Here is a 5602-nt window from a genome sequence, read left to right as displayed (position 1 = left end):
TCTTTATGTTAGCCACTGTTTTCACAGATTCTGCACTAGAGAGAAAGGAGAACTCCACAACACTTCCTGTGCTACATCATTAAACACTCTCTAGTACTAGAACCTCATGGTGTAACTATTACATTTTCCTGCTTACCGTTCTGGGCTCTGGTGTAAAAAAAGCTGGCAGGCCAGAAAATTAACATATTTTTTTAATAAAAAAATAGTATGGCAACATTAAATTCCATATCAATTAAAGGAAAGCTTTGCCACTCATTGGAATAGGACTCTGGGCATGGAAAATGACATAAGGAATTGAGCTGCATTCTGATTTCTACTTTAAAAAACAATGCCCCCATTTTACTTGTCCAAATGGGATGTAACACTGTGGAAATAATCATTAGAGAAGAGATTTCTATTCATCTGTAGGTTCTTTTAAAACTGAACTATTTCATCTCTTTTAAATGGAGATTCTCACCCTTCCATAAACGCCCCCATCGAGTTTCATCTACATGAGTGATTAGTTTCTTTATCTATACAGATTTTGTGTGAATTGTCACTTTTTGTCTATGAAACAAAATAAATTTGGTACAGAATATTAAAACCACATTTTGCCCATTCTAATTATAAAGATTAAAAGCATTGGGCCTCATCTCAAAGATGAACTTAGAGAATAAAATATAGGTTTGTACAGATGTTTAGCAAGCTTGAAAGAGCACATTTCACTTGTCCTAAACTCACAGAATAGTGTCTTCCATGTGCTGGGTGTGGATGACAACATGCTGCACTCATGTGCCATCCAGTGTGTGTAGAAGGTCAATTACACCTAACTTCAGAACCAGGACCCTGTGAATGTCAGGAAGCACTGGACTTGAGTGATTTAAGTGGAACAAATGATAAGCATTAAATGTGTTTTGTATATGTTTATATTTGTGTTTCATTGCACTCAGAAGAATAAGAAAACACTTTTCCATATGACTAAGTGAATGAAATAATCATGAAAAACATGTTTCACATGTGTTCAAAAGCAAAGAAAATTGCTAACTAAATTTAAGCTGCTATATACATAGTAATAGGACTGAAAACAGTTTTTCATTGGTCCAATTACTTCCAAATTATTAAGGATCCTTTTATAGTTTTTCAGTTATCTCAGTTCCTGTGATAGTTAATTTTATGTGTCTACTTGGAGGGTGTTTTTGGATGAGGTTAACTTTTAAATCACCAAACTCTGGGTATAGCAAATGGATGTCCTTATTGTGGGTGGGCCTAATCCTATCCTTTGCAGTAGTTCTCAGCCTTGGCTGCACATTAGAATCACCTGGGAATCTTTTTAAAATCCTAATTTCTGGGCCTCATCCTCCTGAAACTCTGTTTCTTTGTTACTAATGTTGTGGCCCCACCCCATAAGAAAGAAACAGAATTTCCGGAGGATGAGGCCCAGAAATCAGGATTTTAAAAAGATTCCCAGGTGATTCTAATGTGCAGCCAAGGTTGAGAACCACTGTTTTAAGGCCTGAGTAGAACAAAAGGACCATTCTCCCCAAGTAAGAGGAAATTCTCCCCCAGACTTCCTTTGCATTTTGATTGCACCACCAGCTTTTTGGGTCTCTATTTTAGTGGCCCACTGTGTAAAATTTGGACTTGTCAGCCTCCATAACCAGATGAGCCAGTTCTTTATAATCTCTCTCTCTCTCTCTCTCTCTCTCTCTCTCTCTCTTTCTCTCTCTCTCTCTCCTTCTCTCCCTCAATCTCTCCTATTGGTTCAGTTTCTATAGAGAACTGTGACTAATATGGTTTCTTTCCTATATTGACATTTTATTCCCGACCCTGAATTTCTACATTTTGTAAGGTGAACTCACAGCAGTAGTTTATGCTTTCCTTTATTTTTATGGAAAATTGAAAGAATTTGTTCTCTATAACTATAAAACCTAGATGTAGAAATAAATACATAGGAATATATCAGCCAGGATTCTAGCAAGAAATACAATTCCAGGGGATAGGGAGCGATCTTCCAGCGAGGCAGCAAGATGGACGCGGGATTCTTCCGCGGAACAAGTGCAGAACAGGATAATCGGTTTAGTAACAAACAGAAGAAGCTACTGAAGCAGCTGAAATTTGCAGAATGCCTAGAAAAAAAGGTGGATATGAGCAAAGTAAAATTGGAGGTTATAAAGCCTTGGATAACAAAACGAGTAACGGAAATCCTTGGGTTTGAAGATGATGTTGTGATTGAGTTTATATTCAACTAGCTGGAAGTGAAGAATCCAGACTCCAAAATGATGCAAATCAACCTGACTGGATGGAAAAAATGCTAGAGAATTTATGGGAGAACTGTGGCCCCTGCTCTTAAGTGCACAAGAAAACATCGCTGGAATTCCTTCTGCTTTCCTAGAACTGAAGAAAGAAGAAATAAAACAGAGACAGATAGAGCAAGAAAAATGGCATCTATGAAAAAGCAAGATGAAGACAAAGATAAGAGGGATAAGGAAGAAAAAGGAAAGCAGCAGAGAAAAAAGGGAAAGGTCTCGAAACCCACGAAGACGCAAATCCAGATCTCCTTCCCCTAAAAGACGATCTTCCCCTGTCAGGAGAGAGAGAAAGCGCAGTCATTCTCGATCTCCCCATCACAGAACCAAGAGCCGGAGTCCTTCCCCTGCTCCAGAAAAGAAGGAAAAAACTCCCGAGCACCCAGAACCATCAGCAAAGGTAAAAGAACCTTCAGTACAAGAGGCCACTTCACTAGTGATATCCTGAAAGTTCCCAAGCCTGAACCTGTACCAGAGCCCAAAGAACCTACTCCGGAGAAAAATTCCAAAAAAGAAAAGGAAAAGGAGAAGACCCGACCAAGATCTCGGTCACGTTCCAAATCGAGATCCCGGACACGTTCTCGCTCTCCTTCTCATACTCGACCTAGACAGCTCGAGAGATCCAGATCAAGATCATACTCACCTAGAAGGCGGCCAAGCCCAAGAAGGTGGCCATCTCCTTGAAGAAGAACTCCACCAAGACGAATGCCTCCTCCACCAAGGCATAGAAGGAGTAGATCTCCAGTGAGACGAAGAAGGCGTTCATCAGCATCCTTGTCTGGAAGTAGTTCATCCTCTTCTTCGTCTCGTTCCCGGTCACTGCCAAAGAAGCCTCCTAAGAGGACATCCAGCCCCCCTCGAAAAGTGCGTAGGTTGTCTCCCTCAGCAAGTCCTCCAAGGCAAAGGCATAGGCCATCACCTCTGGCAACTCCTCCGCCCAAAACTCGTCATTCCCCTACACGCCAGCAGTCAAACTGGACAAGAAAAAGTCGTGTTTCTGTCTCTCCTGGGAGAACTTCAGGTAAAGTGACAAAACATAAAGATACTGAGAAAAGAGAGTCCCCTTCACCAGCACCCAAGCCTAGAAAAGTAGAGTTATCTGAATCAGAAGAAGATAAAGGTGGCAAAATGGCTGCAGCAGATTCTGTGGAGCAGAGACACCGATACAGACGACAGAAGCAGCAGTCATCATCTGATTCTGGCTCCTCATCTTCCTCAGAAGAAGAGGGACCCAAGAGGTCCCGTGTGAAGAATGGTGAGGTAGGCAGGCGGTGGAGACATTCCCCTTCCCGGGGTGCCTCTCCATCACCTCGAAAACGCCAGAAAGAGACTTCCCCTCGTGGTCGACGCAGAAGTCCCTCCCCACCACCCACTAGAAGGCGACGTTCTCCCTCTCCTGCTCCACCTCCTCGACGGCGTAGGTCTCCCACCCGCCATCAAGACGAATGACTCCTTCTCCTCCCCCTCGTCGGCGCTCATCTTCCCCAAGAAGATACTCTCCTCCAATACAGAGGAGATATTCTCCTTCCCCACCTCTGAAGAGAAGGACGGCTTTTCCCAGACCCCCTCCTAAACGAGGGGTATCACCATCTCCACCACCAAAGCGTCACGTCTCCCATTCTCCACCTCCAAAACGAATAAGCTCCCCAGCCAACAAGAGACGTTCACCTTCATTGTCATCAAAGCATAGGAAAGGGTCTTCCCCAGGTAGGTACGGTCACCACAACCAAACAAACGGCATTCGCCCTCGCCACAGCCTCGAGCTCCTCAGACCTCCTCAAATCCTCCACCCGTTTGAAGAGGAGCCTCATCATCACGCCAAAGAAGGCAAACCCCATCTCCAAGTACTAGGCCCATTAGGAGAGTCTCCAGGACTCCGGAACCCAAAAAGACAAAAAAAAGCTGCCTCACCAGGCCCTCAATCTGTAAGGAGAGTCTCATCCTCCCGATCTGTCTCAGGATCTACTGAGCCAGCAGCTAAAACCCCCCCAGCACTTCCATCTCCTGTCCAGTCTCAGTCACCCTCTACCAACTGGTCACCAGCGGTACCGGTCAAAAAGGCTAAAAGCCCAACACCAAGCCTGTCACCGGCGAAGAATTCAGACCAAGAAGGGTGTGGAAAGAAAAAGAAGAAAAAGAAGGACAAGAAACACAAAACACACAAGAAAGAAAAGGCTATGGCTGCAGCTGCTGGAACCCCTGCCGCCATTGCTGCTCCCACCACCACATCAGCACAGGGAGAACCCGAGGCAGAGCCAGAGCCCAGGAAGGAGACTGAAAGTGAAGCTGAAGATGACCTTGAGGACTTAGAAAAGCACCTGAGGGAAAAGGCCCTGAGATTGATGAGGAAGGCTCAAGTGTCCCCACAGTCTTAGGTGGAAATGTTTGTTATGATGTAAATTTTATTTGGTTTGTACTCAATTCAATTTCAAAAAATGCTAAAATGTGTTTGAGCTTTAGACTATAACATTTGTTGTAATAATTGCTAGGTTGAAGTTCACCATGTAAAAAAAGGGCATGGATTTACATTGCAAAAGGTGTCCACAGTGTATTAGTGACATTCTTTTATTGAAAACAAAGTTCACTGCTAATATTGAACCATTTCTTTCATATTTTGACTCATAGGTTAACAAAAAGAAAAACACTGAACATCATTTAAAAAACACAAACACCCCATTTAGCTGTTTAGAGCAGGGTTTTTTATTGTGTTTTGTTTTTGTTTGTTTGTGTGTGTTTTTCTGTGTGTGTTATTAAAAGGCCTTAAGTAAAATACTTCTAAGGCAATAGTTATATATGGCAATATTGAGGACAAAATTATTGATGTAAGTAGCTGTTGGGGACCGTCATGCTGCTGGCAAAGTCTAAGCTGACCAGAGGACATGGCAAAGTCCTGGACTCTACCCTATGTCGATCCTGGAAGGTTTTAAGGTCAAAGCTCAGGAAAGGTTTGAGGCCTAATTAGAGTTTGCAGCAAAGTGGAACTAGACAAGGCTTGACCGAGGCACGACCTCTGTAGCTAAAGGTATTGTCATAGTAACTGTAACCTGATTGTCATAGTAACTGTCACACATAGATAGATCTAGGCAAAGCTTGCCCAGTCTTGCCCAGCCTGTAACAATCTGTTACTTCCCTATGAACAGGCCAAGACCTTACAGTGATCTATGAAGCATGACCAGCCACAGCTTAGCTATAAAACAGTGTGTGTAAAGAATAAAGTTGCTGGTGCCTTGTGCCAGTCCTCCCAACCCCGTCTCATGGTCTCTTGTATTTCATCCCACGCCACCTCTACCCGTCGGACCCTCTCCGAGGTGCAGGAG

At 43.4% G+C, this 5602-nt stretch overlaps 1 pseudogene; it reads left to right on the top strand.

Moving 5' to 3' along the window:
• The first annotated feature begins 1989 nt into the window (after positions 1 to 1989).
• Positions 1990 to 4851, top strand: LOC102761249 (annotated as a pseudogene).
• Positions 4852 to 5602: the final 751 nt, after the last annotated feature.

The sequence above is a fragment of the Myotis davidii genome, unplaced genomic scaffold (genome assembly GCF_000327345.1).
Source record: "Myotis davidii unplaced genomic scaffold, ASM32734v1 scaffold66, whole genome shotgun sequence".
NCBI lineage: Eukaryota > Metazoa > Chordata > Mammalia > Chiroptera > Vespertilionidae > Myotis > Myotis davidii.
The sequence above is the reverse complement of the archived record's forward strand: the minus strand, read 5'-3'. Positions and strand labels throughout refer to the sequence as shown.